The following is a 13,087-nucleotide window of genomic DNA, read 5'->3' on the forward strand; positions in this document are numbered from 1 at the left end:
ATGCCAACATTGTAAAATAAGGTCGAATAATTGTATGAAAATATATTATCATTGGATGTATGTTATATAGAAGGACTTCAAGTGTTATAAAAACCGTGAGAAATAAGCAGAAAATCAATGTTCAACCCGTAGAAGCTAGTATGCAGACTTTGGCAAATTGAGGAAATCAAATATCAAAGAAAATATTTTTTTCCTAAATCAACAAAAAATAAATGAATTCAAAGTATGAATATTGGCTAGAGGTATAGCGGGAGGGTTGAGATCTGACAAAACAAGTTTAACCCCGCAGCAATTTTGCACCTGTCCTAAGTCAGACGTCTTAAGCCTTTGTTAGTCTTGAATGATTTTAAATTTTAGTTCACTTATATGTTTTACAGTTTAATATGACATCCATTTTCACTGAACTGAACTAGTACACATTTTTATTTAGAGCCATCTGAATAGTTCCTTCAGATGCAGGATTTTCTCACTGCGTTGAAGACTCATTGGTGGCCTTCATCTGTTGTCTGGTGCTCTTTGGTTAAGTTGTTGTCTCTAAAACATATTCCCTGTTTCAATTCTCAATTTTAATGAAATTCAAAACTTTGAGCAGAATTCAATAATTCATATCTCCTGCTTCCCATAGTTGTGTCATATTCCTTATTTTTTCGCTCCATAAAACAAATACAATTTAAATTCTAAAAATAAAATAGGAGATACTTTGCAAGATAAAAGCTTTGAAAATTTCATAGATAAAAAGTAAAATCACAAAAAAACTGAACTCAGAGGAAAATCAAATCAAAAAGTGCCTAATCACATGGCAAAATCATATGACAAAACACTTCAAAAATGAATGGACAAGAACTGTCATATTCCTGACTTTGTACAGGCATTTGTTTTGTAGAACGATCATCATTTAATTTAATAGTTAAATGAAGATAAAAGAGGGGCAAAATATATCAGAGGAACTCAAACTCATAAATCGAAAATACACTGACAACGCCATGGCTAAAAATGAAAAAGACAAACAGACAAATAATAGTACACAAGAAACAACATAAAAAAAACTAAAGACAGAGCAACACGAACCCCACATAAAACTGGCGGTGATCTCATGTGCTCCAGACCGGTAAGCGGATCCTGCTCAATATGTGGCACCCGCCGTGTTGCTCATGTTATTACAAACCACGTAAATAGTTACATTCATGAAACGGGAAGGGGATTGTAGTAACGACGTAAGAAACATATTCAATATCATCTGTGAAATGATCTTCCCATAACGGTCAACCAACTCGTCATGACGTCATTAAAATTTGAGAAGGAATGACTTTAACTTCTCCCCTTTGAAATTCTTTGTTTAATAGCCTCCTTGTGAGCAGCAAACCTCGATCATTGAAATAATGATAGGAAATACATGCAAAGGAATATTATATCAATTGGGAGATATATACTCTGTATACAGGCGCTGCTGGAATGTTTCTACATAGGCATGGAAAGTTCAAAATTGGGAACAATCTTGTTTGTCGTAAAGTTTTGTTTTTATCCAACCCTCATTGACAATTTCTAGATGTAAGTCAAGATATTAGGTAGACTTAACTATATCTGTTGTATATTGTATCAGATGTCTATCCCCATTGATATCATTGATATGAAGTCCAAGTGAAAGGGAAACATAAAAAAAAATTATTTGAATCAATAAATAAAATAGGTCTACAATTAATTCCACAGGATACTTAACATTCTCAAAAGTTTCAATGGCTTCGACTACAGTTAAGTTGTCATGAATAAAAAGCTTGAACACACAAACTAATGAAAGAAACTTGAAATTATTTACTTAGGGACGACATCAAAAGATCGATGTAGGATAAAAAAACTTAAATCAAATAGTTTGGGGTGGGGGGTCAACATTGCTGCAAGTTTTTTTAATCTAAAATCGATTTTACATATATCCCTATTGGTCAATCAATTTTTCCCGAATTAAGTTAAGAGGGGGGGGGGGTCAGTGAAAAAACTATGTGAATTAAGTTTTTTATCCTTCATTGAACTTTTGATGTCGTCCCTTATAACATGACATTTATACATATTCTAAATAATTTTTGCCTTCAATATTTACATGCTATTGAAAGGTTCCTTTGCTTATAACAGTTTACAAGTAATCTTAATGTTGTTTGACCATCATTTGTCTCAGTTTTGTGGTCAATATTGTCCATTTTTCCTTCCAATTCTGTAAACTGTTACCCTCTACTTTTACCCAAGGTACTACATACTGAGCTGGCTGGTTCCACCTGAATTAATGGTGCATTTAAGATAATGATATCCATAAATTTGTGACTGTGCATTTCACACTTTATACAGTGTTTATATCAACTCTCTGATACTTTTCATTCTATATAAAAGTCGAAAGCAGTTTTTTTTTTCATACAAAAATAAGAAAACGACTATTAATGAATATTTATGAATATTTATACAGTGCAGTCATTTTTTCTTTTCTCTTATTTTATGTTTAAATTAGTTAACCTTCATATAAAATATCGTTTCATTACCTTTTAATATCGGTATGCTAATCATTTGTTTAGTTTCCTTTATCAAACATAAAAGAAAGAAATGGATATTCTAAATATATATTTATGACAATGTTAATGATGTTACACTAGTCATTTTTTCTTTTCTTTTAAATTTCAGTTCAATTCATTAACCTTTAAATGTTTAAATATTTTTGTTAAATCACGTTTGACATCAGTATGCTTAGTATTTGTTCATTTCCTTTAAAAAAAAATGTTTCACAAAAAGAAAAGAATATTTCAAATAGATTGTTTATAACTGAAGGTAGCGGATCAATCTAAGTTTGAACAAAAAACTTTATAACAATTCCTTTGGTATGCTTACTTTTTGTTCGTTTTATTTAATACGGGTACATTACTCGGTAATGACATTGGAAAGAAATAGATATTGTTTTCTGTTCTATGGTCGGTTTGTTTTTTTTTTGTCTATTTGACACATTCCCCATTTCCATTCTCAATTTGATTCTAGATAATTTATATATGAAAACACCAGTCATTATCTATCTTCTCTTATACCAGTTTAAATGAATTTACCTTTACATCAAATGTCCTAAATCCTCCAAAAATTATGATAAGTGGTTATTTGAGACCTTTGATGTATCGTGACACAGATATATAATATGCATTAAAAGGGATGTTGGGGTATAGGTCAATGAGAAAACAACAAAATCACTTAAATTCATTTAATTTTTAAGAGATCCTTGAGATACTTGAATGCAATCTGAGACTTTCATCTAACTGTACTATCAGTTAAATCCATCATTTTTCTAAGTTGTTTTCCATTCAAATGATATGCTTGAGTGATTTTGCAATTTGATAAGGGACTTCCTCTTTTATAATAAAATGACTTAATGCAAAAGATGTAAATTATGATTTCTCATCAATTTTTTTATAATATGAAATTTTTTGCTTATCTCTATTTGCTAATTGCCATTTATTTGCTTTACATGAAAGAAAATAATCATATTTGTAGTTTAGTGAATGCACCAATTAACTACTTCAATCAAAATTACTTTTAAATTCTAATTTTTGACTGAAATAAGACTTTCAAGCAGAAAGAACTCTGAAAAATTGTTGACTAATGATCACCCCACTTGAAGTTTTCCAATTAACTGGAAGTTAAAGAAAAACAAATCTTAAAATGCATTACAAGGTTAAGTATGTTAAGGAAGCTTTAATTTGTAGTGTAGAAAAAGAAATTGAAAAACAATATATATTTTATAAACAAGAGGTTGATGCCAGAGCTATTCATATATATATGTATATATATGAATCTGAATACAGCAAAATGATCTTAAACATGTTAAACTTAATGAAGACAGAAATGTATACAGATCGATAATAATGAGACCACCAAAATTGCTCACAACAGATATATGTTTGTTTCCTTTAAGACAAGTTCTAGACGTGTGTTAATTCAAGGGAATTTTACTTCAAACATTATAGACAACTTTTTACCATTTACTATTTACCACTGCACTATACCATGTATACATCAGATTACTAGATTTTTATCGTGGAGTCGTGTTTTCCTTTTGTATTTCTGTAAAGTTGTTTTTGTATTCATGTTAAACTTCACAGATGACCGAATTATGCTCTTTTTGTAAGTGACTAGATTGAAATTTAATTATTTGGAAAATATTACGTGGTGAGGTAGTAAATTACAGTAATTTTAAAAATAGTATTGCATCGATGCCAAGTTTAACGTGTAAACATAATCTCGTGTCTATAGAAATAATGACTCGACTTACATTATTTTGTCATATAATCTATAAATTGCATCTGTCACCTGTTATTTACGAGAGATTACGACAAGGACATCCTTTATCACGATAAACAGAAAAAGGTAATTGCCGGTTGTATAGGTTTTAAAAATAGAAGTAATCCTGAGAAGTAATCTGTACTTTGAATTTGTAGTTTTCGGAAAATACGTTTATGGATGTGGTCTGAATTCCAATATTTTGATAAATACGTATTGATTGTATGTCTAATCTGATTCGTGTAACGATCAAAATTGTTACAACACAACATTGAATGGGTTTGTAATTAAGGTCTTTCCTTTTTCAAAAGGGAAACCCCTTATTGTTTTTCTAATGCTTTTTTTTTTTTTTTTTTTTTTTCTTCCAGCATTTGTTTGGCACGCCCTCCTACCGCTTCTATTGGAGTAATCAAAACCAAATTTAAACCATCGATAGACCTCATCATGAACTGTTACCTAATGAACTTTTGTAGGATTTCATCATCCCCTTAAGAAGTTATCTCCCTTTTATTGATTTTTTTCCACATGCCCCCCCTCGTTGTTTTTAAAGATATCATTACCTTATTTGGACAAAAGGTACATCTCATCATTATGTATTACCATATGAGGCTGAATAGGATTTCATCGTCCCCTATGAGAGTTATATTCCCTAGAAACAATTTCTTTCCTTTGCATTTTTCTCAAAAAGTACTAGAGATAGAATCGATTTGAAAACGGCAACATGTACAGGAACAGATGGTAATGTTAATGAACATATACAATCATTTTGTTATTAACCCTTATAAGGAGTTAATAAAAAAAAAAATTGTAAACAATTTTAGAAAATTTTTATTTCCAGAACCGGAAGTCGTAGAGACTTGGGACCTTCACCAATAATCTTTAATTCATGTGACCTTTAATATGCATCCAAGGTCAAAGGTCACCGAGTGACAAAAAAAATTACGCTGCAATTTCAAGCTTACATATTAGGAAAACGGCAAGACTTTGCTGCATACATACAGCGTATAAAATGTTCCTCTCGACGAGCTCTACATTTTATATGATAAGTCCAAAAAAGTCCGACTGTCTGTTCAAAAGTTACAACGGGATGATTCTTAAAAGTATAGTATTTTGTGTATATCTTTTAAAAGGTAGCAGATATCAACCTACTATAAACTGCAAAGATGATCAGTAATTCAAGACCTTCAATTTGAGGTCAATGTCAGGTCATGATGAAATTTCACCTTGACCTTCACAGTATACTATGACCTTGACCTTGTGATATTTGAAAGGTCAAGTGGTCCTGAGTTTAATAGTGGTAGTCCCATGTCTCTACGACTTCCGGTTCTTAAGTTTGGTATTGCATTATATATTTGATGATTAATTGGTGAACTTTGAAAATGTCCCAATTCTTTTCCTATAATGTTGTCCTTCAACTGTAGATCATTTATCATTTAACAGATTTGAGATATCTATTGTCGTTTTAGAGATAATGCAATTTGAAGTTTTGCGAGCGGTAGCATGTATTTCTGAATCAACAACAGCTTACCCCTTAAAATGTTTTAGAAATTGAAGAAGTTAACATAGTTATATCTTTGACCAAATACCAAAAACATTCCATTGAAAAAAACACCAAAAAAATTATTTCGAAATTTTCATGTTTTGCATTGACTTTGTAAGTTTCATAACTTCTATTTATATAATTGATATTGCATCATCTTTTGCACTTTGTCAAATGGGGTCATCTGATATATCAAATTGAAGGTCTCAATAAACTCTACTTAAAAACGAAAATTTTAAACCTCTTTTTCATCCTAGGTGGAAGGGTGGGGTCATTTAGTGCAAAAATTCAAACTTCTTAGATGGTAAGGTTGTCGCATATCAAATGAAAGAACATAAAGCGTACATTTCACATTTCAAATTGACGTCTCTCGAAAATTGGTTAGATGGGGTCATTGAGTGCAAAAAATAAATTTTCTTTTAAGATGGGGTTGTTGTATATTAAATGAAAGGTCATGATGTGTACATTGGAAATATCAAATCCCAACCTCCAAAAAATAGTTGGATAGGGTTATTAAGCGCAAAAATCAAACTTTCTAGAACATAGAGTTGTTGCATATCAAATGAAAGCTCATCTACTCTATGTTATTTATATCATAATTCCGATCTCAAAAATGTAGGCGGATGAGGTCATTAAGTGTTAAAAGCGGAAAGTTTCAGAAGGTATGCTTGTTTTATATCAAACGAAAGATCGTACAAGGTACATTACGAAAACATCACTTTTACAGGAAAGACCTTTCAATTGTTTTACAAACAATTGAGATACTAATCTTCTGTTTATTATTATTCTTTTCCCGCCAAACTTCGACAAGGTTATCCGCCTTATCCGTGTCGCTTTCATGTTCACATTTTGTATCCGTATCATGAATACCTATTCGGAACTCACCCTGTAAGTCGAAAAATTTTGTCAGTTTGGAGTTATCCCTCTGAAACCAAAAAAACCGTGTTATCATTTCAACACCGTCACCGTTATAGGTAGAAAAAAAACGAAGGATGTATTTTTTTCAGGACCAGACCCTGGTTCTTTGTTACATTTGGATCGATAAGATTCAACGATTCATTGGTAGGGTTATGCCCCTATGAAAAGTAACCGGTGTGGTTTGGCCACCAAAACTCAGACAGCGTAAGTCGAAGACATCTAGAATCTTCGCCATTTATCATCAATTGATGTGACTTTGAAAATACTTCAAGGTCAAACGTGTATATTGACCTTGACCTTTGACCTTACACCTTGTTATGAAATAATCTCAGCAACCTTAATACTAACAGAAGTGTTGAATAGTTGAAAAAATGTTTGGCTCGTTAATGTAAAACTTTGTTACATTTGATCGAAGAGGTTTGACTTTCTCTAAGGGGTAGACCCCCTGTTTTAGGTTTCTGAAAAGACAAAATCAGCTTTTACTATATAACCAAAGGTCCTAGATCCATGGGGTCTTCAGCAATGACATTGGGGACTAATGACCTTGAGAAAGGTCACAAGGTCAAAGGTCAAGGTCATGTCCCAGATAGCGAATTATGTGTTTTTGACATTATTTAAAGAATTTTATTGTTTTAAAGGTTTTAAAGGTTGACCTTGACTTTAAACCTTTAAACTTTTTGGTCAATATCTTAAAAACGGTTAGTCTTACAGAAATAGTAAACAGTGAAAAATATTTAGGTGCCTGAGGCACAATTTTTTTTTTCATTTTGACCGAAGAGATTTGACATATTATTAAGGGGTATAACCCCCGTTAACGGTTCTGAAAAGGTAAAATTAGCTTTAACTCTTGAACCAAAGGTCCGGCTTCCTTCGCCAATAAAACTGGCCGACACGAAATAGCCTAAATGCGGTGCTTAAAAGTGATGTCAAAACACAAAAAAAATAAATCAAATCCACGACCCATGGGGTCTTTTGCAATGACACTGTGGACTGATGATCTTCACAAAGGTCACAAGCTCAAAAATAAAGGTCATCTCCTCAAAAGCGAATTTGTTGACTTTTATTATAGTTCAACAGTTTTTGTGTGTTTAAGAACTTTTCAATATATTCTACGTCTATTGCAACATGTATTTTACATTACAAAAGGAAAGACCTCTCAATTGTTCAAGAATAATTGACATTTTAATTCATAAGATAATTATTACCCTATCGACGAAGTCGAAGTGGACTTTAGGTTTGCACTCTGTCCGTCTGTGTGTCTGTCAATCCGTCAGTCCGGAAAATCAGTTTTCTACACTGTTTTCTTCCTGCTTGAAGATATTGATTTAAAATTTGGTGTTTTGTTTTATTATAACAAGTTATAGATCAAGTTCGAATTTTGTTCTGATCTGATAATTTTATGCAGAGTTATATGGTCCTTGGATTTTCAAAATTAACTTAAATAATCAGTTTTCAACACTTTTTTTCCGTCATATGAATGAATATATTGGCTTGATATTTCTTATTTAGTTTACACCATGACAAGTTTAAGATCAAGTTAAAATTTCAATATTTTACTTTTTAAAAATGTTTTAAAGACATGTTTTTAGAGACTGTAAAGAATATCGATTTTAATATGCACGTTTTATGTAAATGGGTCAAAGAAGACATACTTATAGAGATTTTTTATTGAAGTGTTTGTTTCCATATGTTTTCTATTCTTAATTTTAATCTGAATTACGACCGGCAAAATAGTAAAACTCTCTATAATTCGCTAGTTTGCCGAATCCGGCAAAATATCGTCGAGGAGGCTTTTTTGCCGGAGCCGGTAAAATAGCCACAGCCTCAAATACATATAACTTTCTTTGATTTAAAAGTACTGATATTCAACTACAATTCATTCTTTTGTGTGCCTGTGTCCGAAGTCAGGAGCCAAAAATTTAGTGTTTTCATGTATTGGTTGTTGTTTGTCATATTTGTTAAAGGTACGTTTTTTGTCATACCACATACAAGTCGTTAATAAAAATCATGAACTAATAATACAAATATCGAAAAAGTTATCAAGATAACAAAAAGACATTCAAACTCCTTAGTCGAGAACAAACTGACAATGCCATGGCATCAACTAAAAACGATCAAAAGACAGCATACATAACAAAACAAATGTAGAAAACCAGACTGCCAATGCATCTCACAACACCTTCATTTCAATAGCTACATGTATTTTAAGTGCACAGTTGGCCAATATATTTAATGGATTTATTTCCCTTGGAAATATAAAGAATATGGAAGTTGACATTGTATGCACTTCTTCCGGCTCACTACCAAAGTAGCATACGAAATATGCGAGTCATACAAAGTTAATGACCAATGACTGAAGGCGCAGGGCTTAATAACCTTCTTGGAAAATTAGAAATGCCAAGGCTTGTAAAACTGCATAGCAATATTTTACCTTTGGCTTACATGAAAGGTTTCATTTTAACTTACCTTTACACTAACTTTAATAAGTAAACTATACAAAAGTTTCAAAGTAAATAAACCATGACAACAGGATAAGGCCATATGAATTCCATGGATTAGATGTTTGCTAATGCTAGTACAAGTGCATATCAAATATCATTGACTTTACATTAGTTGCTCACCTTCAACTGACCTAAAAGTAATCCTCTATTAACGTGAGACAACATTTGAAAACCTTGTATAGAATTGTTTATAAGGTTTAAGGAATTTTGTCTTGCACATTCAATGAACCTCCATAATATCTCATTATTTTTTATATAGCTTTATTAAACTTGACCTACTTTTAATGTACTTTGAATTTATTATTTTTAAAATAAATACCAGAATGAGTCACATTTAAACAAGTTCATTATGATTTTATAAGTTCTTATTTTAAACGCAAATGTATAATCTATAAGCGATTAAATTACATTCCATCACGAAATTTGGGATGAATGATCAGTTAATTCTAACATGCCATGCCAAACACGTACCTATAAAATTAATATATTTTTTTTACATATTCTTTATTTGCAAAACAAACAAAAACCAGTTTTTGTTATGGCAAATACAGACAAAACAAACATAAGGAAAACTCGACAATATTATAATACATATGATAAAAGCAGTTATTGGTCTCCTTTCCTCAGTTCTATTTATGTTGAATATTGTAGTGTTCCATGATTGACAAAAGTACAGGGTTGTGTCTCTGACACAAAGAACAAATTAATGGTGAGTGTGTATTGTTAAATGGGTTCTTTGTTTTATTATGAATTGTACAGCAAGATCAAAGTGTTAGTGGACTGATTTTTTTGTATTGCATCTAATAGTAGCTAGTGTTGGCATTGAATATTACTTTACTATTAATAATTGATAAATTTTCATAACGCAAAAATTGAAAAAAAAAATATATATTGGTATGTATTCATCAATAACTCTCTGCTGGGCTCAAACTTTCATATGTCTATGAATGTTCAGTGAGTGAACGATTCAATGGATATTTATTTTTTAACTTGACATGATATTGAAAGAGTTCACAGCATGTCATTAATGAACAAGTGTACAAAGTTGTAGGTTGATGTTGCCACACCTTCATGGTCAAATACATAAACCAAAACACTTTTACCCAATACAGGACAGACACACCAAAAGGGCAAACAAACACACAGACAAAAAATGCCAATAAACAACAATGACAGACGCCAAGAGATGGCAATAGAACATGGCCCTTTAGGTCAAAAGTCAAGGTCAGATGAAACCTGTCAGAAAGACATGTACATAATACAATCCAACCACAAATCAATACAGCTGAGCATTGCTAATACTACCAGAGAAACCAACCAAAGCAACATGAAAATGAGGTATAGGTCAAATGACACCTGCCAGTCAAACATATACAATCATTCCATACACCAAATAAAGTTCACCTATTTCTTGAAGTATCTGAGATACTGAATGACTATAAACAATTAACCTTGATCCATGAAATGAGGTCGAGGTCAGGTTAACCCTTTATAACGAAAACGTAGATCTAGCCTTGTGATGGGTCAGAATAATATCCATGGAAATAGATCCTTCAATTGCATACCAAATATTTTATGGGCAATTACTTTTATAAGAGCCATCTCACAGTTTTGAGGTAAATGAATAAGAGGAAGATCTTAACATTCAGTACATTTCTGGTCTGCAGATTATCTATATCAAAAGTGATTTTCAGTTTATAGAAACTAGACGCTCTCAAGAGCCTGTATCGCTCACCTGACTCTAATTGGGTTTTTGAAATCATATAAAAAAGATAAAATTTGGCTACAAAGTTACAAAACTTGGTCAGCACCTCATAAGGAACATTCATGCTATGTTGGGTTTCATACCATTCAGTGCACGTGGTTCTCTAAAAGAAGACTTGTGTATGCATTCCCCATAGGATCCTATGTTAAGCTACCCCCCTTTTTTCCCGCTGGCGGCCATCTTGGATCGGTTACAAAGTAACAACACTTGGTCAGCATCTCATAAGAAACATTTATGCAATGTTTAATTTCATTCCATTGAGTGGTTCTCTAAAAGAAGAAATTTGAATGTATTTCCCATAGGGTCCAATTTTAAAATAAGCCCCCTAACCACCACCCCCCCCCCCCCCCCCCAAACTGGCGGCCATCTTAGATGTTTGGCAACAAAGTAAAACAACTTAGTCAGTATCTCATTAAGAACATTCATGCTGTTTTGTTTCATTCCATTCAGTGGTTCACTAAAAGAAGACATTTGTATGTATTTTCCATAGGGTCCTATGTTAAACTAAGTCCCCCGCTTGCGGCCATCTTGGATGATGGATCGGCTATAAAGTAACAACACTTGGTCAGCAGCTCATAGTCATTCATGCTATGTTTCGTTTCATTCCATTCAGTGGTTCTTTAAAAGGAGACATTTGTATGTATTTCCCGTAGGGTCCCATGTTAAACTAAGTCCCCCGCTGGTGGCCATCTGTGATGATGGATCACTTACGAAGTAACAACACTTGGTCAGCACGTCATAAGGAACATTCATGCAATTTTTGGTTTCATTCTATTCAACAGTTCTCTAAAAGAAGTCATTTGTATGCCTTTCCAAAAGGGTTCTATGTTAAACTAAACCCCCTGCCGGAGGCCATCTTGGATGATGGATCGGCTACAAAGTAACAAAACGTGGTCAGCACCTCATAAGGAACTTCATGTCATGTTTGGTTTCATTACATTCAACGGTTCTCTAAAAGAAGTCATTTGTATGCATTTCCCATAGGGTCCCATGTTAAACTAAGTTCCCCGCTGGTGGCTATCTGTGATGATGGATCACTTACGAAGTCACAACACTTGGTCAGCACTTCATAAGAAACATTCATGCAATTTTTGGTTTCATTCTATTCAACAGTTTTCTAAAAGAAGTCATTTGTATGCATTTCCCAAAGGGTCCTATGTTAATCTAAACCCCCTGCTGGAGGCCATCTTGGATGATGGATCGGTTACAAAGTAACAAAACGTGGTCAGCACGTCATAAGGAACGTCATGCCATGTTTGGTTCATTCCATTCAACGGTTCTCTAAAAGAAGTCATTTGTATGCATTTCCCATAGGGTCCTATGTTAAACTAAGGCCCCTGCTGGCGGCAATCTTTGGAGATGGATTGGCTACAAAGTAACAACACTTGGTCAGCACCTCATAAAGAACATTCATGCCATGTTTGGTTTCATTTCATTCAGTGGTTTTTTAGAAGAAGTTCATAATGTAAAATGTTAACGACGACGACGGACGCCAAGTGACGAGAAAAGCTCACTTGGCCCTTCGGACCAGGTGAGCTAAAAACAAGAAAGTGTCCATAGTATATGGATGCCCCACTCACACTTTCATTTTCTATTTCCAGTGGACCTTGAAATTTGGAATTAAAATTAGAAATATATAATTGGGAGTATGTGTACTAGTTTCATGTTGATTGGACTTCCAACGTCATCAACAAGAGTGAGCACGCTGAAGTGTCTCTCTTTCTTTACTAAACATTGATATTATGTTGATAGTCCAAAAAATAAAGTGTTATTACAACTGTCACACCAATTTATCACTAACCAAGAAAACTAAACATTGATCAATGAACCATGAAAATGAGGTCAAGGTCAGATGAACCATGCCAAGCAGACATGTACAGCTAACAATTCTTCCATACGACAAATATTGTTAACCTATTGCTAATAAATTAAGAAAAACAGACCAAAACACAAATATTTAGCAATGAACTGTGAAAATGAGGTCAAGGTCAAATAAAACCTGGGCGACTGACATATAGGTCATAAAATATTTCCATACACCAAATATAGTTAACCTATTACATA

This window comes from Mytilus edulis, chromosome 6, assembly GCF_963676685.1.
Source record: "Mytilus edulis chromosome 6, xbMytEdul2.2, whole genome shotgun sequence".
In the NCBI taxonomy this organism is placed as follows: Eukaryota; Metazoa; Mollusca; class Bivalvia; order Mytilida; family Mytilidae; genus Mytilus; species Mytilus edulis.